The sequence below is a fragment of the Tursiops truncatus genome, chromosome 5 (genome assembly GCF_011762595.2).
Source record: "Tursiops truncatus isolate mTurTru1 chromosome 5, mTurTru1.mat.Y, whole genome shotgun sequence".
In the NCBI taxonomy this organism is placed as follows: Eukaryota; Metazoa; Chordata; class Mammalia; order Artiodactyla; family Delphinidae; genus Tursiops; species Tursiops truncatus.
Window position 1 is genome coordinate 74,382,172 of NC_047038.1, and position 26,169 is coordinate 74,408,340.

Below are 26,169 nucleotides of genomic sequence, written 5' to 3' on the forward strand. Positions count from 1 at the left end.
TACGAAATACTTAATTTTTTCAAAAAAGGAACAAGCACCCAAACACAAACAAAACGTTTTGCTCCTTCCTAAAATGCAGTGTTTGAGTGGCACTGCAGAGCCTCAGAGAAGAGCCAGGATAAGTGAGCTGAAAACTGAGTGGGGTCAGAATTCTCAAGTTTCTTCATTCACCTTTCACCAAAGTCCCATTACCATAAACAAGGAGAGTCAATAGTACACCACCTCTGAGGGGTCATGACTCCTCTGAGAATCTGCTGAAAGCTGTGGAGCCTCTTCCCAGGACAATGAGAGAAGCACATGCATGCATCTGCACACACCAGGGCTTCCCTGGTGGTGCAGTGGTTAAGAATCTGCCTGCCAATGCAGGGGACATGGGTTTGAGCCCTGGTCCGGGAAGGTCCCACATGCCACGGAGCAACTAAGCCCGTGTGCCACAACTACGGAGCTTGCGCTCTAGAGCCCAGGAGCCACAACTACTGAGCCCACGTGCCACAACTACTGAAGCCCGTGCGCCTAGAGCCTGTGCTCCACAACAAAAGAAGCCACCGCAATGAGAAGCCCTCGCACTGCAACGAAGAGTAGCCCCTGCTCGCCGCAGCTAGAGAAAGCCGCGTGCAGCAACAAAGACCCAATGGAGCCAAATAAATAAATAAAATATGGAAACATTGAAAAAAGTCCTAGCATTTCAAAACAGCCACTGGTTACATTTAAAAAAAAATTGCGTGCACACATTCTGCACACAATTTTAGTAGATCGACAGATGCAACATGCCTATGGGTGTGTCCCAGGTAAAGGGTCCCTGACGTAAGGTAACATAAGAAGTCCACTTTGTTGAAACTCTGCTCCAACCCTTGCATCGTTGTCCACACAATAAACTGTGGATGGCGATGTTGATTACCAAGATGCCTTACCATCAGTAGAGATGTGCTCTGAGGTCTTTTGTTGGTGGGAAGAGGAATTTCAGCAGATATATCTGCATTCTTGACTGATTCCCTGATACGGCCTGGGCGTGATGCAGAGGAAAACTAACAGGCCTACACGGATATGAATTCATGAGGAAAGTCATGAGAACACCACAAGGGTACCTCCCAGGAGTATATCCCTTTACAGTTAGAAAGTCTTTTCATACCCTAGATCTCCACTGACGCCCAACAGTCCTATGAAGATAAGGTCATTAACCCTGTTTTATATAGAATGGTGGTCTCTACTCTCAACTTCATCTACAAGAGCTGACTATACTTTGGCCAAACCCCAAGCTTGATACAAACACAATCTCTTCACCATTCCAAACAGAAATCCAGTTGATTTAACCAAACATATCATATTTCTAGAACTATCAGATTCATGAAGCCCCTCAGGGGTCATCTTACACAGTACACAGCTCTGCAAAATCTCAATTAGACCTCTCCTGAGTCTCACCTCGTGCTCCACTCAACAGATCTTCCCCCTGGAAACTTTCCTTTCCCTCCTTTATTACATAGAATAGCTTCCTTCTTTTACATGAATAACAGGCTTATTAAAGCAACTTATCAACAGAGCTAAAGTAGTAGATATTTGTGGAGTTTTAAAATTTGTTTTGTTTTGTTTCCTTATCTTGCCACCCAGCATCCACTTCCCTTTCTTGTGGGACTAGCCTTTATTTTAATTTGGGGAGCCATTTCTCCCCAATTCCCAGTGCCTGTGGTCCCAGAAGAGCTGACACCATAATCATATGACTCAGGCCAAACCAATTAGAGCCTCACATTCCCCTGGTCACAGTGACGGGTTTGGGAACAGATGAGTGACTCCTCAGATACAAGGATGCCCCGTGAGACTTTCACTGACACTTCTGGGAGAAAGGATTTGATTTCAACAGATATGAAGCGGAGAGGATATAAAATCTAGAGCTGCTGCCATCATCTTGCAATAAATGGAGCCTGAGACCGAAGCCACACACCAAAGATAGCTGAACGATGGTACGAAACCAAGTCTTGATGACATAATTTGGGCCTGATGTCAGCAATGTCTGAAGCCAACTCCGATGGGCTGAATGGTGGCCACAAAGATATATCTACCTTCTATTCCCTGGAACCTGTAAATGATACCTTATATGGCAAAAAATTAATATTACTTTATGAGGCAAAAAAAACCTGTCATTAAGTTAAGAATCTTGCAAGGAGTTTATCCTGGATTATCCAGGCCCTAAATGTAAGCCCATGCATTCCTATGAGAGAGAGAGAGTAAATGCAGACAGAAGAAGAGAAAGCAGACACAAAGAGGCGAAGCTGGTATGAAGATGAAGGTAGAGATTGGAGTGATAGCCATAATCACTCCAATTGTGGTTCTAGTTGTGGTTCCAAGGAACACCAAGGAATGCCAGGTAGCCATCAGAGGCTAGAAGAGGCAAGGTCTCCCAGTGTGTCTGGAAGGAGTGCAGCCCTGCCAACACCTTAATTTGGGCTTCTGCCCTCCAGAACTATGAGACAATAAACTTCTGTTATTTTAAACCATCAAGGTTGCAGCAATTAGGAAACTAATTCACGAGCCCTATCACTGGACTTTTCATTTACTGAGTCAAAAAGACCCTCCCTTTTTTCCTTAGGCCATTTTACGTTGAGCTTTTTTTGTCACTTGCAGGAGAAAGACTTAAATGACACAGCTGGTCATTAAAATGAATTCCCATAACAGCCATGAACATGATAACTTTTCTCTATCTCATTACATACATACGAGGAAACTTTTCAAAGAGATGAAATATGACAAGCATCACAAGCACAAAATTTAAGATATCATAATGTGACTCAAACCTAGTTCTTCTGACTCCATAAGTCATGTTTTGTAAGATGTATTTAGCTCATACTTAAGCAAGTATAGTAATGACTGCACATATGGCTCCACCCTCAAACAATAAGGCAGACAACAGTATCATCACCAGTGTTATTCCCTTACACTCTTTGCTCCCCAACTCATATCGAAATAGCCAAAAATTGAAGTACAGGAGACCATTTGAAGAGCTCTAGTTCTTCCATTCTGTTAGAATCTCTAAAATTCTAGGCTTAAATAAAGCCATATCCACAGAGCATTTCTTAGTTGGACCATATCACCTTAGGCCCTTTCACGATTTACCTTCACTGTATTGCGTTTTAAGGTCATGTCCTTAACTTTTTTTTTTTTTCACGCCCTTAACTTTTATGAAGAAATATCTATTACTGCTTTTACCACAAAAACATTGTTAGGATCATTAGGTACTACCCATTTGAGTATTCCCTACATAAATCTCATTTGAAGAATTTATTACGTAAGTACTAGAAAAACCTTTTTTATTTCCCCTTAAAGGACTGGTATGCTCCAGTCCATTATATTCTGATAATGAGGTTTATGTCACTGATGGTGTTTCCCTTTTTGCTTTGGCTGCCAGAAAGCTCACACAGCTCAAGTCCTATTCCAGCATCTATATTAATCCTTATAGTAAGTATGCATATTCGCATGCTTTTTCCTGGATATGGTCTTTTCCCTACATTCCTTTCCCCATCTTCTACTTAGAGTGGAATCCTAAAGAGAGTATGTAATGGCTAATCTTTTGTGTCAACTTAATTGGGCCATGGGGTGCCCAGATATATGGTTAAACATTAAATTTGGGGGTATGTCTAGGAATGTGTTTCTGGATGAGATTAACATTTGAATTGGTAGACTGAATAAATATTGCCCTCTCCAATGTGACTGGGCCTCACCCAATTCATTCAAGGCCTGAATAGAATAAAAGGCTGAGTGAGAAAGAATTCTCTCTCTCTGCCTCACTGGCTTCAAGCTGGGATATCTGCTTGGATCTCCTGGGTCTAGACTGCCCAGCCTCCTTAATCACATACCTACTAACTGTGATTTGATACAATATATGAAATGATATATGTATACGAAATCAAGAGATTTCTTATAAGAAATTGGTATATATATATATCTCCTATTGGTTCTGCAGTGGAAGCGAGGAGTCTTAACCACTAGACCACCAGGGAAGTCCCCCAATTTCCTATTGGTTCTGCTTCTCTGGAGAATGCTGACTTATACAGGGTATAATGGATAAATCATATAGGGTAAAAGTGACCTGAAAAAATACTTTATATTGCCCTAACCTGCAGTATATAATAAAGTACATACGCAAAGTTTTACAATATGGTTACTATTTTATTCATATCCTTGAATTCGTGTGTGTGTGTGTATATACTTTTATATGCCATATATTTGTGTGTGTGTATGCATGTATTACCACATAGTTTAGTGTTTTTTTTGAATTTTATTGTATTTATTTATTTATTTATATATTTTTGCGGTACGTGGGCCTCTCACTGTTGTGGCCTCTCCCGTTGCGGAGCACAGGCTCCGGATGCGCAGGCTCAGCGGCCATGGATCACGGGCCCAGCCGCTCCGCGGCATGTGGGATCTTCCCGGACCGGGGCACGAACCCGTGTCCCCTGCATCGGCAGGCGGGCTCTCAACCACTGTGCCACCAGGGAAGCCCTATTGTATTTTTTTATACAGCAGGTTCTTATTAGTCATCAATTTTATACACATCAGGGTATACATGTCAATCCCAATCTCCCAATTCATCCCACCACCCCGCGGCTTTCCCCCCTTGGTGTCCATACATTTGTTTTCTACATCTGTGTCTCTATTTCTGCCCTGCAAACCAGTTCATCTGTACCATTTTTCTAAGTTCCACATATATGCGTTAATATACAATATTTGTTTTTCTCTTTCTGACTTACTTCACTCTGTATGACAGTATCTAGATCCATCCACATCTCAACAAATGACCCAGTTTCGTTCCTTTTTATGGCTGAGTAATATTCCATTGTGTATATGTACCACCTCTTCTTTATCCATTCATCTGTCGATGGGCATTTAGGCTGCTTCCATGACCTGGCTATGGTAAATAGTGCTGCAATGAACACTGGGGTGCATACCACATAGTTTTGATGTCTGCTGCTAGCCACATCTCTTTAAAGATGATTCCTTCCAGAAGATAAGAATTAATATTTACCTAGCACTTCACATTTGACAAAGCTTCCATACCCTCAAACTTTATTTTAATCCTCACATTTTCCATTTTCAAGCAAGGAAAACGAGGCTCAGAAAGTTCAAGGAATTCTCCCAGCCCCCTCGACTAAAAAACATCAGCTCTGGAGTCTGAACCAAAATCTTCTGAAGCCAAAAGATCCTTGGACTGGTTGGAGGAAGTACTGATCCAAGAGAACAGAATGTGATCCTTACCTTTTAAGGGAGCCCCTTGATACCACCTCAAGTATAACAACCCTCAATTCCAGTGTTACATGTACTTGCATAACTGCCCATAACAGAAAATAATAAGATCTTTGAACCTCTGGTCACCTTCTGGTTCCACAAAGGAGCTCAGCAATGAAGCCAAGGGGCCTTCATTGCTCATCCCTCCAGGGCCACACTAGCCTAAACAGAACTTTCCTGAGAATTAGGAAGGCTCTCAGGGACTTGAGGTGCCCTGTGTCCTGGTCTACTTAGCTGGTGAGTAAAAGCAGGGTGACCTCAGGCCCCACGTGCCCCAGCCAGAAGTCTTTGCTAGTGCTAGGCAGCCTTGACATTGAACTTCACCACCCTGAGCCCCTTTCATGCTCTTCCTCCTTCCTTTCATATTCTTTCCCCTTTCTCCTCTCTCATTGTTTCCCTTCCTACTCCCCCATCTACTTTAGGGTGGCCCTTCCAAGGCCACAGCTAGGCGTGACATCCAGTTGGCTCTCTGACCCTTATCCTACCATGCTCACCCTGGAATTCAGAGCTTTCTTCTGAGGGTGGTAATCCCAGCACAAGCATCTTAGTCTCAAACATTGAGTCCTCCCTTGAGAATGCTGCCAAAATTACAAGCAAAATAAGAATCTTCACCGGCACTCCTAGAAGCTAGCCCCTGGCCTGTACAACCACCTCCATTCTTGATGCACTGATTGGGAACCACTGCTTTCAGCCAACTGATCCAAAGATATAATGGCACTTTTAAGTGCCAACAAATATTGGGAAATAAGTCTTAATTGTTAAAATAATTGCTGCCAGGAATCACAGCGCCAGTTCATAAAGCTGGAGCTTTCAGAGCACTTTCTATATAATAGCATGAAACCATCTGTTCTGAAGCAAACCATTTCAATCATCGCTGTGTGTTCAGAGTCAATTAAATAAACCAAGGATCAAGAGAGGAAATAAGTAGCAGCCAACAAATAATTTTCACAATAGAACTGAAATGAATCAGAGCATTTAATTCAACATTCCTCCTATCCAACTGTGAAAAATTATGCAGCCTCGTGCATTTACCTTAGCCATAATATGAAGAATAAGCTTCTGTGTTTATGGAAGAAGAACTCTCTCCAAGAATTCGGTGTGCATAATTAACAGCCAGTTGACTCTCCCTTTGGCTGCACTGGGGAGTTGGGGGGCAAGAAGGAGTCTTTGTCTCCCCAGCTGGCACAGTCTGGGAGCTCAGCAGAAGAGCTGGGACACTGGGCAGGCTCAGGCTCCTGTGAAACTTGGAGACACTGCTCTCCTACACCCCATCTGGCCACACGCTAGACTTCTTCCCAGGGCCTCCAGCTTCCGCTTAGGTCATGCTCTCCAACACCAGTCGTGGAAAGGGTTTGCGTTCTTGCCAGTTGGGGTTCTCGGCCCTTGTGCAAATTAGGTGTTGTCCCTGAGCAAACTGTGAGATAGTAATGAAGTTACCTTATCACTCAGGGTAGTTTAAGAGGCCTGTCTACCCTGAGGACACACACAGACCCTCAGGGTCTGAAGTCCCACTCAACCGAGAGCGCCTCATAGATTGATGAGCTTTCAGTAGACATGTGAGAGGAGTAATCACCTCATGCCAGCTTTAAATGGTAAGTATAAAGATATATTCCAGGGGGCTTCCCGGGCTTCCCTGGTGGCGCAGTGGTTAAGAATCCGTCTGCCAATGCAGGGGACACGGGTTCAAGCCCTGGTCCAGGAAGATCCCACATGCCACGGAGCAACTAAGCCCGTGCACCACAACTATTGAGCCTGCACTCTAGGGCCTGCGAGCCACAACTACGGAGCCCACGTGCCACAACTACTGAAGCCCGTGCACCCTAGAGCCCATGCTCCACAGCAAAGGGAAGCCACCACTGTGCGAAGCCCGCGCACCACAACAAAGAGTAGCCCCCGCTCGCCACAACTAGAGAGAGCCTGCATGGAGCAATGAAGACCCAACACAGCCAAAAATAAGTGAATAAAATAAATTTTTTTAAAAAAGATATATTCCAAATGAGCGACACAGGAATACACTCATAAACAAAATAACAGAGGAAATAAAGAGAAAACGACCTCTCTGAGTGGTGAAAAAAATGAGTATAGGAGACACTTGTAAAATCTGGATAGAAGACTGATATGCTTCTATCTGAAAACTTATTTTCTTCAAAACATGTATTTTCACCTTAACCATCATTGTCTTTGAGTAAAAGATAGTTTTCTACTTCTTTATACTTCTTTAAAACTTTTTCAGGTGTTAAATAACGCACATGCACTATTTTCATAATCAGAAAATATATGCGTACTGTTAAAATGCCACAGTGCAGGTCCGCATGTTTAAAAACAATTGACATATTAGGCATAAAATATAACACCTACAATAGGTAAACAAACAACACAGAGAAACTGAGCATGTGATCATCTTAAAGCATCTCTGAAGAACTTCTAAACACAGCCTAATAGTCCAGAGCTGGACTGGGATGCTATGAGAATTTCCAATATAGAATCCAGAGCCCTGGGGGAGAGGAGGTTGTGTGTGGAACTCTGGACCTCACCGCTGCTCCAGGCACTTTCTCTAGCCCATACCTAGGGGTGCTGGGATGGCACAGATCTGGGGAAGGGACTCCCCACTGCTTAATGAGGATGTAAGAATTCCCTAGGGAGGACATTTCTGCCATACGAAGAAAATTAGGTCAAAAATGCAAATTAAAACAATAATAAAATGTCATTTTCACCCATCCCATTAGATTAGCAAAATGTTTAATGTTTGAAAATATCAGGTGTTGGTGAAGGTTTAGGAAATGGGTTTTCTTGGACAGTGCTGGCAGGAGCATAAGTTAATTATAGCCATTTGAGAGAGCAATTTGGATGACACTATTAATTCCTTAACTGCACACACATAAACACACACACAACTCAACCATGTCAAGTGCAGAGTTGATTATTGTAAGAATGATGCAAACAACAGTTTCCAGTCAGTCTGTTATATCACAAAAGCACAAAAATAAAGATCATGAAAATTGTATCATACGAAACTGACAATCTGCTGAAATGAGAGGATGCCAAGCGATCATCGTTAAGAGGTTTTTAGCTGACTGCCTTTTGAGAACAGGAGTTAGATGAAGGATGGAAGCCCATCGACCAATTTCATTATATTCAGATTCACAACATTATAGTATCTACCCTAGAGCAACACTCACATAGGAGTACAAGATTGCTCATTGGAACACTGTTTGCAATAGAATGGAAACCACCTAAAAGTCCATCAGTAGGGGATTATTTAAATTACCAAGGCTTCATACTATGAAGCAGTAAAGAAACAAGGCAATGCCTGAAACTAACACAATATTGAAGTATAAATTAATTATACTTCAATAAAAGAAAGAGGTAAATACATATGCCAGACATAGGTTATCTCCAAGATATGTTATTGAATAAAAAATTTTAAAACAAGCCACAAGATGATAAGTACAACTGATGCCACACATGTAAAAATAAAATACATAAATATTCGTGGCTAAATATGCATAAGTTAATTTTTAATTTAATTTTAGAAAAATATAATTTAAAATTATATATATAAGATTTAAAATATAAAATTAATTTTTATAATTAAAAATTAAGAAAAATAATTCAATTTAAATATAATTTTTATCAGTTTTAGAAAAATATATATTAAAATGATAGTAATAGTTACATCTGGGATAGGAAATAGGATAAAAGGCATCAAAAGAGAGTTTAACTTGATCCGTAATGTTCAACTTTTTCAATTTACAATAAAAATGTATTCATGTATTTCTTGTGTAATTAATAGGAACAAATTTTAAAATGTAGTTATGTTTTATTTGGTCTGTATTTTTTTTATATCTTTATTGGAGTATAATTGCTTTACAATGTTGTGTTAGTTTCTGCTGTACAACAAAGTAAATCAGATATATATATATATATATATATATATCCCCATATCCCCTCCCTCTTGAGCCTCCCTATCCCACCCTCCCTATCCCACCCCTCTAGGTCGTCACAAATCACCAAGCTGATCTCCCTGTGCTATGCAGCTGCTTCCCACTAGACATCCAGTTTACATTTGGTAGTGTATATATGTCAATGATACTCTCTCACTCCACCCAGCTTCCCCTTCCCACCCTGTGTCCTCAAGTCCATTCTCTACATCTGCATCTTTATTCCTGCCCTGCCACTAGGTTCATCAGTACCGTTTTTTTAGATTCCATATATGTGCATTAGCATACGGTATTTTTTTTTTCTCTTTCTGACTTACTTCACTCTGTATGACAGACTCTAGGTCCATCCACCTCATTACAAATAACTCAATTTCGTTCCTTTTAATGGCTGAGTAATATTCCATTGTATATATGTGCCACATCTTCTTTATCCATTCATCTACCAGTGGACACTTAGGTTGCTTACATGTCCTGGCTATTGTAAATAGAGCTGCAATGAACATTGTGGCACATGACTCTTTGAATTATGGTTTTCTCAGGGTATATGCCCAGTAGTGGGATTACTGGGTTCTATGGTAGTTCTATTTTTAGTTTTTTAAGGAATCTCCATGCTGTTCTCCATAGTGGCTGTATCAATTTACATTCCCACCAACAGTGCAGGAGGGATCCCTAGGAACAATACTTTTAAAGCAAGAAGCTCTTACAGAGACAGGCATACACCCATGTACACACTGTACACACCACAGAAACTCCATGTATTCAAGAGTTTACTTCTTTGGCGCTTTCCCTGAGGACTCTGGAAAAAGCCACATTTAGCAGAGTTTCTACTCCTGCTCAGCTGTATTTTCATTCCTTTTTAAATTTCCTGTGTTTATTTAGTAAAGAAAGCTTCATACCTCAAGAAGGAGGAGACATGGGGAAGAGGAAGAGAGGGAGGAGAGAGGAAGATGAGGAGGAGGAGAGGGAAGGTAAGATGGGAAAACTAGGGAAAACCACACTTGCCCCTGTGCCCTGTGGGGAGGAAAGAGCTCCTGCCCTAGAATCCTGGCCCTCCCACTTAACAGCTGTGTCAACTTGAGCAAGTGTCTTCTTTACTGGATCCTCCATTTTCTCTTCCGCAAAGCAGAGCGTTAGTAAGAAAGCCTAGGTAAGTTGTCTGGCTTGGGGTCTGGTACATAGTAGGCAATACAGAAACATGCTTCTGATCAGGGCTCTAGGGCAAGAGAGCCTGAGGGCAAGGTGTTGGCTGGTTCTTCCACGTTGGAATATGATTAATTCCATCTGATGGAGGCTGACCAAGTCCTCCCACCTGTTATCTGACAAAGATAAGGGAAGGAGATTTCATCAGTGAACCTGAACCTCAGATCTGCAGAAACCCACAGACATGAGATTCATCAGTTCTGTGTTTGTTGTTATCACTAGACTACATTTGCAGCACTTGATAATTTGCACAGCACTTTCCTCTCCATTACCTAATGTGATTCTCACAACAACTTGGTTAGGTTATTGGGACAGATATTATTTGCATTTCCAGAGGAGGAAATTGAGGCTCCGAGACCTGAGGGACTTGCCAGACTCAGGAGTGGAGCTGGGATTCACACTCACTTTCTTGTGCTTACAAAGCCTGTACTATTGATACTGCCGCTGCACCTCTGCACCTTACCCTCGGCCGTTCAATAATGCAAGGCTGGGGGCGGGGGGTAGAGGCTAAGGGAAACCTTTTCTGGATTGTCTCCCACCACCAGTTCATCACACGTCACTATCTACTTCAGAGCTGCTCCACAGAAAGGACAGCAGATCCCAGCTTCTTTGTGGGAAAATTCTCTCAGTTCAACCTTGTATACAATTCTAATCACCATGCTTGAATCTCCCTTATCCATTTTAAGATATCATTCACGTCTGGCCATTGTCTGCCTTTCTCCTTGATAAAGTTTTCCTTCTTTCTCCAACTCTCCACTCCTTTCCCAAACACATGACACAGGGAAACTTTTATACTCCATATTTGTTTGGGCACCTTCCGAGTCCTTGGAGGATATTCTGAGATCATCCATTCTATCCGTGAATCGTTTTTTCCAAGATCCCCTTCTAGTGTCAGAAGCAGATTGTCTCTGAATCTTCAGGGGATTAAAACAGATTTTTCTTCTCCCTATGTGTGAAGTGAACTGTGACCATTTAGCTTAGGTGACTTTGTTCCTGACCAGCAACAAAAGAGGGTATTTAAGGAGGAAAATCATTTGAGCCTGTTTTCAAGAATCCAGTGTAATGTTTCAAGATTTGTATGTTCTTAGATGCAGTCATACACACGAAGGAGGAGAAGGAAGAAGAAAGAAAAGAAAAGAAAAAAAAGAAAATAATTCCTTTTATAACAGGAAATGCTGACATTTTTAAAACAATGTATTTTTTCCACCTGTGAACTTTAAGCACTGCATCCAAATCAGAACCTATAAAAGTCCGCACAAAGTAACGTTTCTGTAGTATCTCCTTGCTTCAATAATATGCTAAAGTAGTTATAAATCCTTTGTCTGAAAGATGGGAAGGAAAGACCAATTTTTCATCCAGGCAACTTGGATAAGATAGGGAGCCAAACACCATAATGTCTTCATAAGCCCTTCAACAAGATGACTTAAGAGAGTGATTTTCATTGCCAAGGCAAAGTAAAGAACTAAAGCAGTTTGCTGCATAAATTAGATGAACTTGGCCCAATTTCATAAAAAGTTGAGAATTTGGGGAACTGGGGGGAGTAGCCTCACTTTTCTGCTCCATTTGTTAACAGATATCAAGTTCCTCTAAAAAGTAAAGTAAGCAGGTATGGATGTAGCTTGCCAATATTTCTATCTCATCATTCTATAAAATTAACATTGTTGAGTGTTAACTAGACTATATGCTATACATGCTATACGCTATATATGCTAGAGACTTTGCATATACCATCTCACTTAATTCTCATGACACATTCTCAGAAAAAAAAAATACATCAACCCAGATTTGCAGTTGGGGAAACTGATGTTCCAAGAGAGCTTCACTAAGCTACCCAAGACAACAGAGCCAGAGGGTGGCAAAGAAAGGATCTGAACTCAATTCTGATCTCTCTCTCTCTCACACACACACACACACACACACACACACACACACACACGAGCGCGCGCACACATGCCATTTTGTATTATATGCATCAAAAAGAAAGCACAGGACTTCCCTGGTGGCGCAGTGGTTGAGAGTCCTCCTGCCGATGCAGGGAACACGGGTTCGTGCCCCGGTCCGGGAAGATCCCACATGCCGCGGAGAGGCTGGGCCCGTGAGCCATGGCCGCTGAGCCTGCGCGCCCGGAGCCTGTGCTCCGCAACAGGAGAGGTCACAACAGTGAGAGGCCCGCGTACCGCAAAGAAAAAAGAAAAGAAAGAAAGCACATAACTGTTGGGAACTCTATGTATGAAACAATATAATGAGTATATTTTTACAATGGTTAAGTGGGAGGAGTTTATATTTGTGACACGAGTTGTCATGAAATCATGTAATGAATTCAACCTATATATCCATGAAAGAGACTCCCCATTTCATTCTGTCTTATAGAAAACAGAGTTTAGGTGACTTGGTATAGAGAGTCACAAGTCAAATGAGAACTAAGACCAAAGATACCTGAGGTTTTGGCTCTCTGACCTTGTTTTAAACATGTATGGCTTATCATTATAAAACACAAGCTCATTATAAAAGACAACCTCACAGATATTATAGATTTGGATATTGTAGACTGCACTTTTTATTGACTGTTCAGCAAACTCAGCTTAAGACAGAGGAAGAGAGCCTCCCCAATAAGTATGGTAGGCAAGGGAATGAATTTGAGGGTCCAACAGACCGGATATGAGTTCACACTCTGTCTCTTCTTAATGGTCATGTGCTCAGGACAGATTATTTAAAATCTCTAGAGCATCCATTTCCTCACTTGAAATGTGGGGGTGATAAAAGTATCTACCTCATTGGTTTACTGTGAGGATGGGACACATTTACACTACTTGTTCTTGATATACCTGACATTTTAGTTATCATTAGAGCCACAAGCAGACAAAAGAAATAATACCAAGCTTTTAAAAAACTTGGGCATTGGACATACCTTCTTAAAACTAAGTCTGAGTGTTAAAATTATTCTTCTAGAAAATGTAATCTCTAAGTATATAGTATGCCTGGAGTATAGGCAAAATTATAGAGTTGAAATAGAGATGTTTATATTCATCATTTCCCTTCCAGAAAATTAAACACCTAAATCACCATACAGAGTACCAGTCATCCTGTATTAGGTAAAACTGAAGGAAGAGAAATATTTTCCTCCTCTTCATAAAACAACCATGTCACAAAGTTATTATTTCAATCTTTTGTATACTAGTCAGCAATTTTCCTGTTTCTACGTTTGCTCTGTTAAATAGCTGGTCACCACCCTGTGTCTAAAAATATTATATAATCAGGGATCAACCTTATATAGCACCTCCCCCCAAGAATGGATCACATTCCTAAAAATGACTTTAAGCATTCCTTCTATAATTTACTTCGGCATAATTAATGATAATTTATTGCACTTCATTGGACAAAGTTATTGGACAAAGTTACAGAGAATATAATATACTAACCATTAGTACAGCCTGTAAATATATATTATAGGATGAATGAATGAAGAGAAGGGACTAGATGAGTAAATAAGTAAATATATTAAGTGACCGTTTGTAGAGCTCTCAACCAAGTGGAAAAAAATAATTTTTTCCCCAGGGATGAAACAAAGAACGTTAGCGCCACCTGGAGGCAAGAGTCAATTTGAAATGTAAGGAACATAACTTTATCAGCACTTAAAGTGGCAGCAGAGATGGTCTAGCCTTCATGGTCCTAAACGGTAGCACATGTGTGGCTATTGAGCAGTTGAACTGTGGTAGTCCAAATTGAGATGTGCCATAAGTGTAAAATACATACCTGATATCAAAGACAATATGGAAAAAATAATGCAAAATATCTCGTTCATAATTTTTATATTGATGACATGTTCAAATATTTTTTATTATATGAGATTAAATCAAATGTTATTAAAACTAATTTCACCTATTTATTTTTACCTTTCTAATGTGCCTTCTAGACGTTTAAAATTACATACATAGCTTACTTTATCTTTGTATTGGACGATGCTGCTCTCACCCTTCCCACTCAGTATGTGGGCCATGGGGCCAGCAGCAGGGGTGTTCATTACCTGAGATATTGTTAGAAATGCAGAATCTCAGGCCCCATTCCAATGTAATGAATAGAAATCTGCATTTTAGCAAAATCCCCAGGTGACATTCATATTAACTTTGAGACTTGCTGCTGTAATCCAACTGGGCAAACTGAGACCCAGAGTGGCTTGTTCATGGTTACCTAGCTGGTTACCTAAAGCCTGATTCTCCAGCGGTATTAAAACTGCCAAATACCGCACCCCACACTGCATCATCCTGAAGACCCTTCCATCTTGTAAAAATAAAACAGACTGCTGCTTCACTAGCAAAAGACAAAACATATTATTGCAAATATATAAAAAACAGATGGTGATCTCAGGAATATTCTAAGGTATTCTTCAGTCCTTGAGCAAGTCAGTCACTGTAAGTCACTACATAAGATTGTAGAAAACCTGTGCTTTCTTAACTATTCCTACAAATAACATCCATGACCATGAAAAAGGGTCAGAGTTTAAAATCAATAATGTGCATTCCAGTCACTGAGTCAGTTTTGTAACCCACCTCCTTGCAGGAGGGTCTTATTCATTCTTTGAATGTCCAGCTCCTCACAATATGTTTAGCTCATAGCTTTGAATAAATGTGTTGAATGAACACATTCATTTCTGTTGCTTAGGTTCTATACCTCAGGAAATGTTCCTTTCTTTACATTGTCTAATGACAATGTAAAGAAATTTAGGAAGACACTTAAGTAGGAACCGTAGCTAAAATCAGTCATGCTTTTATGCCAAAATCCCTTTGTAATTAAGCACGTTGTTAAGAAAAAATTCAAATAGATACTAACTTTGGTCATGAAAATGTAATTCATCGTATAGAAAGAGGAGGCTCCAGGTAAAACAAGATAATATTGGTAAGGAATTCCAAGGAGCAGAAGTTGTTAAAATATTTTCACTCATTTTTGTAAAGATTTTTGTAAGACAGATTAATCAAACCTAATCAATTTCCAGTGTACCGTGTGTATGACCAAAACGTTTTCTCTCATAAGAAATTACTTTTTTTGTATGCCAACTGGAAACTGTAGATTTAACTTAGGAAATGAACTTCGGTGCTATACAAATTGACTATACTAACTAGAATAGGAAGCACATTAATGAAATGATTTTTTTTAATGATGTAAGTCATATAGGAAGGAAAGTTTAACTCCCACTCTCTTCCTTTCAATTGTCCCATTTCCTCATGTTTTATCCATTACTCATGTCAGGTTTTGTTATTAACCTAAATAAAATAATAGGACATCAATCTTGCCTGTTATATATAATAACGAACAGATGACTGTTGCATATAATTATTGGAATGGTAATAACAATAAAAATAATAGGCAATTTGCAGCAACATGGATGGACCTAGAGATTATCATACTAAATGAAGTCAGACAGAGAAAGACAAATACCATATGATATCACTTATATGTGGAATCTAAAGAAATGATACAAATGAACTTATTTACAAAACATAAACAGACTCACAGACATAGAAAACAAACTTATGGTTACCAGAGGGGAAAGTGGGGGAGGGATAAATTAGGAGCTTGGGAATAACAGATACACACTTCTTTATATAAAATAAACAACAAGGTCCTACTGTATATAGAACAGTATATACACACAGAGAGCTATATTCAATATCTTGTAATAACCTACAATGGAAAAGAATCTGAAAAATAATATATATATAATAATAGGTAAAAATAGTATATAAACCATTCGATTACATATCATTAATATCCAAAAAATGTATATGTCATTTATTTGGCACTGAGATGTGTACTGCCTTACAACATTTCTTTTATTGAAGTCTTGAACAGATATAGAATGATTCATTCATTCAACAATATACACAGGGAATAAAATAATCACTGCCCTCCTGGAGCATTTGTTCTCAAACACACAACTAATGAAATACATGGTACATCATACTGTAATGAGTGATGCGGGGAACATTAAGGGTGGTCTCTCTTAATTTTGGGTGGGAACCTGTAAGAAGCGAGGGAGGAGGTCATGCAGATATCTGGGGGAGAGCTGCCTGATCAAATGGAATAAAGTACAAAGGCCATAAGGCAGGAGCATGCTTAGTGGATTGAGGAGCAACGTGGAGGCCAAGGTGAGGGGAGAGGAGTGGACGTGAGCAGGAGTAGGAGGAGATGAAGTCAGAGAGGGAGCAAGGGCCAGATCAGGTAGGACACTGTACACCATTGTAAGCACTCTGGACATTCCTCTAAGTATGAGGAAAAACAACTAGAGGGTTTATCATGACATGACATGATCTGACTTGACCTTTAGAAGGACTCACTCTAGCTGCTGTGTTGGAAATAGACCTTAGGGGTCAAGGCAGAAGTGGGAATTAGAAGACTATAATAATAATCCAGGCAAGAAATGATGATGACGTGGTCCAGGATGATAGTGAAATGGTATAAAATTCTAGACATATTTTGAAGGTAAAACTAGCAGGATTTTCAGGTGGATTAGACGCGGCGCATGAAAAGACAAGATAAGACCTCAAGTTTTCTGACCAATGGAGATACCAGTTCCTGGGAAAACTGAGAAGTGAGCAAATTTGGTTGGGGAGAGGCAGAGGGAGGGAAATCAGAGAATGATTTTAGAGATGAATTTAAGGTGACTTTTAAATATTCATTTTTAAAAATTTGACAGACTAGAACAGAATTCAAGGGAAAGGCTGAGGCTGGAGTCCTTGGCATTAGTTCAGTCCCGAGATATGGGATCAACAAAGAAGAGAGTGGAACTGGAGCCAACAAGAATTTCAGAACTGAGCTTTGGAATATCCAATACTGAAAGGGGCTGACTGCTGCTTAACTGTTAAGATGTTTAGTGTTGTCATTCCCCCAAACAAAATGCTAGCTCCCTGAGGCTGCAGCCCAGTCTTTACATTTTTCATTATGCACTTTGCCTATGATGGGTGATCAATAAATACCTGGTGAATGAATGAATAAATGAATGTACCATGCAATGTTTAGAGGGGTTGCCAAGACAAAGGAAGAAAAAGTACAGGAGGACCATATCTGGCATGTTTCTCCAGTCCCCATCACTCACTCCTCCCCATGGGGGAAAGAATGACTTACCTACTTGATGAATCTGGGAAAGGAAATTGAGACTGGGAGGCTCAGCAGTTTCTGGGCTCTTACTTTTCCAGGGAGAGTTCTCAAGTTGTAAGATTACCATTTGGGGGCTAGGAGAGGGAGAGGAGAATGATAAATTATCCCCTCTTCAAATCTCAGTGTAGTGCTATACGGTCTTTTGTGATTGGTTTCTTTCACTTAGCATACATACTTTTTTCAAGGCCCATCCATACTGCAGCATGTATCAGTCTTTCATTCCTTCTTATGGCCAAACATTACCCCATTGTAAGGATGTACTGAATTTTGTTTATCCATTCATCAGCTGATAGACATGTGGATGGTTTCCACCTTTGGCAATTATGAATAATGCTGCTATGAACACTCGTGTACAAGTTTTTGTGTAGATATATATTTTCAATTCTTTTGGGCATATTCCTAGGAGTAAAATTGCTAGATCAAAGAGTACCTCTATGTTTAACTTTCTGAGGAGCTTCCAGAGTGTTTTTCAAGCTAGATGCTCACTTGTGCATTCCCACCAGTAGTGTATGAGGGTTCTGCTCTCTCCCCAACACTTGTTACTTGATCACAGTGGTCCCACTGGGTATGAAGTGGTATCTCATTGAGGTTTGGATCTGCATTTCCCGGATCACAATGTTGAGCATCTCTTGATGTGCTTATTGGCCATTTGTATATTCTTCTTTATTCTTTCCTCACCACACAGACTAGTTTGGACCCTATTTCTATTGTACTGGTTAACCTTACTTTTTTTTTCCTTTTTGAGCCTTTAAGTCAAATATAACAGCTCTTCTCCTTCTCCCAAACACAAAGACCTTAAAAAAACTTACCACTTCATCCCATTTTCACTGTTATATAGTATCTTACTCCAACTTTATTACTTATACCTTACAAATTTGTCATGTCATTATTATTATTTTATGAAGTCGGTGCTTACTTGGTAATCTAACTAAACACTCAAATTTGCTAATTACATTGTTTACCATTGTTTACTGCATCTCACTCTTTCCTTCTGGGTTCAATTTCCTTCTTCCTAAAGGACATGCTCAAGTACTTTTTTCAAAAAGATCCTATGAGTATTAAATTATATTTCTTCAGTTTTTTTATATGCTTATTTTTGGATAATAGTTTATTTTGTATAGTTTCTAATTGACAGCTACTTTCCTTTAATATTTTAAAATACGATTCCATTGATTTCTAGATTCTATAATTGCTGTTGTTGTCTAGTTATTACTCCTCTAGATAAATGTCTTCCTTCTGTCTACGGAAATAATCAATAAACCAATCTATAATAGGAGTAGAAAAGAATTTTATTTGAGCCAAACTGAGAACTATAGCCCAGGAGACACAGATTCAAGAAGCACGTGAATTATGTTCCACTGGACTACCAAACGGAGGAGGCTTATACAGGCAAAACCCACAAAATTACGTAATGCGTTGGTCAAGAATTATAACTGTAGCTGGCAAAAAATAAGGGTGCTTGTTAAGTAAGGATTGATTGGGTACAAAATGGTTGCATAGTTACAAGTGGAGACCTTAAGACCATAAGGGTGCAGCTGGCAGCTGCTAGCAGATATTGTTTTGAGAATAGTTGGTGGTGGCCTTGAGAATGATACAGTTCAGAAAATTCAGGTTCTTGGTGACACAGAACATGTCTGAAACCACATCCACAATGGCCACCCAGCTCCATCCTGAATGCCTGAACCACAGTTACTCCATTTTGATTTTTTTAATGCATTCTTTTCTTTAATGGTTAAAGCAGATGAGCAATGCATACCTGACAAGCCACAAAACAGCCTGTTGAGGTTACCATAAAGTTTAAGTTAAATCACGTATAGACCAGAGTGACTTCCCCATACCTCAATATGTGGACATTTCTTCCATCGCTTCTCTAAGTGCATTTAAGATTTTGTGTGTGTGTGGTTTGCCTCTGATATTCATTTCTACTTGTGTCTAAATGTCTATTTTTATTTATTCTGCTCAAGTTTCATTATGTTTCTTAAATATAAAGATGCAAAATTTTAATCAAATTGGAAATTATTTCAAACACTACCTTTTCAAACTTTATCTGTTGTACATTTCCTCTTTTCTTTCCTTCTGGCATCCTTGGTTATATGTTGGCTCTCTTTCTTCTGCCTTGTTCTTTTCTTTCATTTCCCATCTCTATCAATTTTTGCTGCTTTCTGAGTATCTACCCTAGATTTACCTTCCAGGTTTCTTGTCAGCTATCTCTAACTAGCTGTTTAATCACTTTTCTTTCCTTTTCTAGAAGTTCTATTTGGTTCTATAAAACTTCCCTGGTCTTTCCCTAACAGTGCATTCTTTTCTAGGATTTTAAGCCCTTCTATTGTGTCTTTGACCACTGCAAACATATTTATTTTATATCTTTCAGACTGCAGTTCAATTATCTCAATTTCTTATTGTTCTGTATTCCTGACTTTTGCCACTCATCGTAGATTGCTTCCAAATGAGTTCTCTTTCCTTTTAGGACATCTTTAGTGCGAGTTCTTTTTCTCTGACAATTTGTTCCAAGTGTTTTGGCATTTGCTGTGCCAGGCAGAAGTATCAAAAGCTTGGACCAATTTTTATATTACTTTCTCACCTAAGAAAGACAGTTAAAGGTAAGATAGAACACCTAGAAAGCAGACAGGTTGATATTTTTCCTCCCATCCAAAGCCCAAACTATTACCTACAAGCTTTTTTTCATCTATTTCTGCCAGTGGGTAGATTTTTTTTTCTAATTCATCTTTATACATTTTCACCATAGAAAGCTACAGAGAAACTTTATAAGCTACTTATTGTTGGTTAGGTTGTAAACGATAGCAGCGGGCTACTACTCCTGCCACAACAAATAGAAAAAATGGAAACAAAACAAATATCTCATTTTAAGACACTGAAAGGATGTAGAAACAAAGTCTAGATGAGTTTAATTCCAGAGAAGGAAAAGTCCTTCCAGGCAGTCGTTTCTCTCCTGTTATGACCAAATAAAGGGCAAGGTTTCTCTGAGGGAAAACACTGACTTCAATATCGATGGCCCTTTTATAGGCACACCCAGGTCACCCCCTCTGCCAAGGACGAGCCAGGCATCCTAAGGAGTTGCTCTCTCATCCACAGGATGGGTGCTAACACCACTTCATAGAGCCATGGTGCTGATTAAAACAGAATGCTCTTTTAAAAAAGTCTGATAGATAATTAAAAATTGTAAAGTGTGAAGCACATAAAATGTGAAGTACAATCAAAAGAAAAATAGACAATAGAAGCAGACACACAGATGATTCAGTTAAATAGAAAGACACAATAACCCTTAATGGGTATATACCTAATAACATAACTTTAAAATACAGAAAGAAAATTGACTAAAAATAAAGAAATAAAGGGAAATACAGGCAAATCATAATTGCCCCTATATATTAACACATCTCCTTCAGGAAATGATAGAGCAAGTAGACAAGGACATATAAAATATTCAAATACTGTCAACCAATTTGATCTAATTGATATTCATAAAATACTATGCTCAACTACTATAGATCACACTTTCTTCTCAAGTACACTTAAACATTTACAAAATACCATGTACTGGAACATAAAGTAAGCCTCAACACATTCCAAAAATTGAAACCACACAGCAATGTTCACTAGCCACAGCAGAATTAAACCAGAAATAAATAACAGAGAGATAACTAAAGAATTGAGGGAAGAAGTCATAATGGAAATTGGAAAATATTTTCAACTAAACAATAATAAATAATAATGTATCAAAATTTGTGGGCTGCAGCTAAAGCAGTGTGTAGAGGGAAAGTGACAGTTTAAATGCTCATTAGGAAAAAAAGATTTTAAATTAAGATCTAAGTTTCCATTTCAAAAAGCCAAAAAAAAATTAGCAGTTACATCCAAAAAATTAGAAAGAATCGAATAAAGATAACAAAAAATCAATGAAATAGGCCTGCTGAAGATAGCAGAAGAGTAAGGCACAGAGATCACCTTCCTCCCCACAGATACATCAGAAATACATCTACACGTGGAACAACTCCTATAGAACACCCACTGAACGCTGGCAGAAGACCTCAGACCTCCCAAAAGGCAAGAAACCCCCACGTACCTGGTTAGGGCAAAAGAAAAAAGAATAAACAGAGAAAAAAGAATAGGGACGGGACCTGCACCAGTGGGAGGGAGCTGTCAAGGAGGAAAGGTTTCCACACACTAGGAAGCCGCTTCACAGGCCGAGACTGCGGGTGGCACAGGGGGGAAGCCTCGGAGCCGCGGAGAAGAGCACAGCAACAGGGGTGCGGAGGGCAAGGCGGAGAGATTCCTGCACAGAGGATCGGTGCCGACCCGTACTCAACCAGCCCGAGAGGCTTGTCTGCTCACCCACCGGGATGGGCAGGGGCTGGGAGCCGAGGCTAGGGCTTCGGTCGGATCACAGGGAGAGGACTGGCGGCGTGACACAGCCTGAAGGGGTTAGTGCGCCATGCCTAGCCAGGAGGGAGTACGGGGAAAAGTCTGGAGCTGCCGAAGAGGCAAGAGACTGTTTCTTCCCTCTTTGTTTCCTGGTGCTCGAGGAGAGGGGATTAAGAGCGCTGCTTAAAGGAGCTCCAGAGACGGGCGCGAGCCGCGGCTAAAAGCGCGGACCCCAGAGACGGGCATGAGACGCTAAGGCTGCTGCTGCCGCCACCAAGAAGCCTGTGTGCGAGTACAGGTTACTATCCAAACCTCCCCTCCAGGGAACATGTGCAGCCCGCCACTGCCAGGGTCCCAGGATCCAGGGACAACTTCCCTGGAAGAACGCACAGCGCGCCACAGGCTAGTGCAACGTCTTGCTGGCCTCTGCCGCCGCAGGCCCGCCCTGCACTCCGCATCCTTCCCTCCCTCCGGCCTGAGTGAGCCAGAGCCCCTGAATCAGCAGCTCCTTTAACCCCGTCCTGTCTCAGCAAAGAACAGACGCCCTCCAGCGACCTACACGCAGAGGCGGGGCCAAATCCAAAGCTGAACCCCAGGAGCTGTGCAAGCAAAGAAAAGAAAGGGAGATCTCTCCCAGCAGCCTCAGGAGTAGCGGATTAAATCTCCACAATCAACTTGATGTACCCTGCATCTGTGGAATAACTGAATAGTCAACGAATCATCCCAAATTGAGGAGGTGGACTTTGAAAGCAAGATTTATTATTTTTTCCACTTTTCCTCTTTTTTTGAGTGTGTATGTGTATGATTCTGTGTGAGATTTTGTCTATATACCTTTGCTTTCACCATTTGTCCTACGGTTCTGTCTGTCCGTTCTTTTTTTCTACTTTAAAAAAAGTTTTTTTCTTAATAATTATTTTTTATTTTAATAAGTTTATTTTATTTTATCCTCTTTCTTTCCTTCTTTCTACTTTTTCTCCCCTTTATTCTGAGCCGTGTGGATGAAAGGCTCTTGGTGCTGCAGTCAGCAGTCAGTGCTGTGCCTCTGACGTGGGAGAGCCAACTTCAGGACACTGGTCCACAAGACACCTCCCAGCTCCACATAATATCAAATGGCGAAAATCTCCCAGAGAGCTCCATCTCAACACCAACACACAGCTTCAGTCAATGACCAGCAAGCTACAGTGCTGGACACCCTATGCCAAACAACTAGTAAGACAGGAACACAACCCCACCCATTAGCAGAGAGGCTGCCTAAAATCATAATAAGTCCAGGGACACCCAAAAACACAACACCAGACGTGGACCTGCCCACCAGAAAGACAAGATCCAGCCTCATCCACCAGAACACAGGCACTAGTCCCCTCCACCAGGAAGCCTACACAACCCACTGAACCAACTTTAGCCACTGGGGACAGACACCAAAAACAATGAGAACTACAAACCTGCAGCCTGCAAAAAGGAGACCCCAAACACAGTAAGATAAGCAAAATGAGAAGACAGAAAAACACACAGCAGATGAAGGAGCAAGATAAAAACCCACCAGACCTAACAAATGAAGAGGAAGTAGTCTACCTGAAAAAGAATTCAGAATAATGATAGCAAAGATGATCCAAAATCTTGGAAATAGAATAGACAAAATGCAAGAAACATTTAACAAGGACCTAGAAAAACTAAAGATGAAACAAGCAATGATAAACAACACAATAAATGAAATTAAAAATACTCTAGATGGGATCAGTAGCAGAGTCACTGAGGCAGAAGAACGGATAAGTGACCTGGAAGATAAAATAGTGGAAATAACTACTGCAGAGCAGAATAAAGAAAAAAGATGAAAAGAACTGAGGACAGTCTCAGAGACCTCTGGGACAATATTAAACGCACCAACATTCGAATTATAGGGGTTCCAGAAGAAGAAGAGAAAAAGAAAGGGATGGAGAAAATATTTGAAGAGATTATAGTTGAAAACTTCCCTAATATGGGAAAGGAAATAGTTAATCAAGTCCAGGAAGCACAGAGAGTCCCATACAGGATAAATCCAAGGAGAAATATGCCAAGACACATATTAATCAAACTGTCAAAAATTAAATACAAAGAAAACATATGAAAAGCAGCAAGGGAAAAACAACAAATAACACATAAGGGAATCCCCATAAGGTTAACAGCTGATCTTTCAGCAGAAACTCTGCAAGCCAGAAGGGACTGGCAGGACATATTTAAAGTGATGAAGGAGAAAAAACCTACAACCAAGATTACTGGAATGAGATCCAGCAAGGATCTCATTCAGATTTGATGGAGAAATTAAAACCTTTACAGACAAGCAAAAGCTGAGAGAGTTCAGCATCACCAAACCAGCTTTACAACAAATGCTAAAGGAACTTCTCCAGGCAGAAACACAAGAGAAGGAAAAGACCTACAATAACGAACCCAAAACAATTAAGAAAATGGGAATAGGAACATACATATCGATAATTACCTTAAATGTAAATGGATTAAATGCTCCCACCAAAAGACACAGACTGGCTGAATGGATACAAAAACAAGACCCATATATATGCTGTCTACAAGAGACCCACTTCAGACCTAGAGACACATACAGACTGAAAGTAAGGGGATGGAAAAAGATATTCCATGCAAATGGAAACCAAAAGAAAGCTGGAGTAGCAATTCTCATATCAGACAAAATAGACTTTAAAATAAAGACTATTAGAAGAGACAAAGAAGGACACTACATAATGATCAAGAGATCGATCCCAGAAGAAGATATAACAATTGTAAATATTTATGCACCCAACATAGGAGCATCTCAATACATAAGGCAAATACTAACAGCCATAAAAGGGGAAATTGACAGTAACACATTCATAGTAGGGGACTTTAACACCCCACTTTCACCAATGGACAGATCATCCAAAGTCAAAATAAATAAGGAAACACAAGCTTTAAATGATACATTAAACAAGATGGACTTAATTGATATTTATAGGACATTCCATCCAAAAACAACAGAATACACATTTTTCTCAGGTGTTCATGGAACATTCTCCAGGATAGATCATATCTTGGGTCACAAATCAAGCCTTGGTAAATTTAAGAAAACTGAAATTTTATCAAGTATCTTCTCCGACCACAACGCTATGAGACTAGATATCAATTACGGAAAAAGATCTGTAAAAAATACAAACACATGGAGGCTAAACAATACACTACTTAATAACAAAGTGATCACTGAAGAAATCAAAGAGGAAATCAAAAAATACCTAGAAACAAATGACATGGAGACACAATGACCCAAAACCTATGGGATGCAGCAAAAGCAGTTCTAAGAGGGAAGTTTATAGCAATACAATCCTACCTTAAGAAACATCTCAAATAAACAACCTAATCTTGAACCTAAAACAATTAGAGAAAGAAGAACAAAAGAACCCCAAAGTTAGCAGAAGGAAAGAAATCATAAAGATCAGATCAGAAATAAATGAAAAAGAAATGAAGGAAACGATAGCATAGATCAATAAAAGTAAAAGCTGGTTCTTTGAGAAGATAAACAAAATTGATAAACCATTAGCCAGACTCATCAAGAAAAAAAGGGAGAAGACTCAAATCAATAGAATTAGAAATGAAAAAGGAGAAGTAACAACTGACAGTGCAGAAATACAAAAGATCATGAGAGATTACTACAAGCAACTCTATGCCAATAAAATGGACAACCTGGAAGAAATGGACAAATTCTTAGAAATGCACAACCTGCCAAGACTGAATCAGGAAGAAATAGAAAATATGAACAGATCAATCACAAGCACTGAAATTGAAACTGTGATTAAAAATCTTCCAACAGACAAAAGCCCAGGACCAGATGGCTTCACAGGAGAATTCTATCAAACATTTAGAGAAGAGCTAACACCCATCCTTCTCAAACTCTTCCAAAATATAGGAGAGGGAGGAATACTCCCAAACTCATTCTACGAGGCCACCATCACCCTGATACCAAAACCAGACAAGGATGTCACAAAGAAAGAAAACTACAGGCCAATATCACTGATAAACATAGATGAAAAATCCTCAATAAAATACTAGCAAACAGAATCCAACTGCACATTAAAAGGATCATACATCATGATCAAGTGAGGTTTATCCCAGGAATGCAAGGATTCTTCAATATACGCAAATCAATCAATGTGATACACCATATTAACAAATTGAAGGAGAAAAACCATATGATCATCTC

The 26,169-nt window shown here is 39.8% G+C and overlaps 1 long non-coding RNA gene across 3 annotated transcripts in view; it reads right to left on the minus strand.

Moving 5' to 3' along the window:
- The window catches only part of LOC109548834 (uncharacterized), a 132,457-nt gene that overhangs the window by 95,800 nt on the left and 10,488 nt on the right, over positions 1-26,169 (minus strand). For all 3 annotated transcript variants that reach the window (XR_002174983.3, XR_012332007.1, XR_012332008.1), the window contains exon 2: positions 17,535-17,641. This is a non-coding gene — a long non-coding RNA (uncharacterized lncRNA). The remainder of the gene's footprint in view (positions 1-17,534; positions 17,642-26,169) is intronic.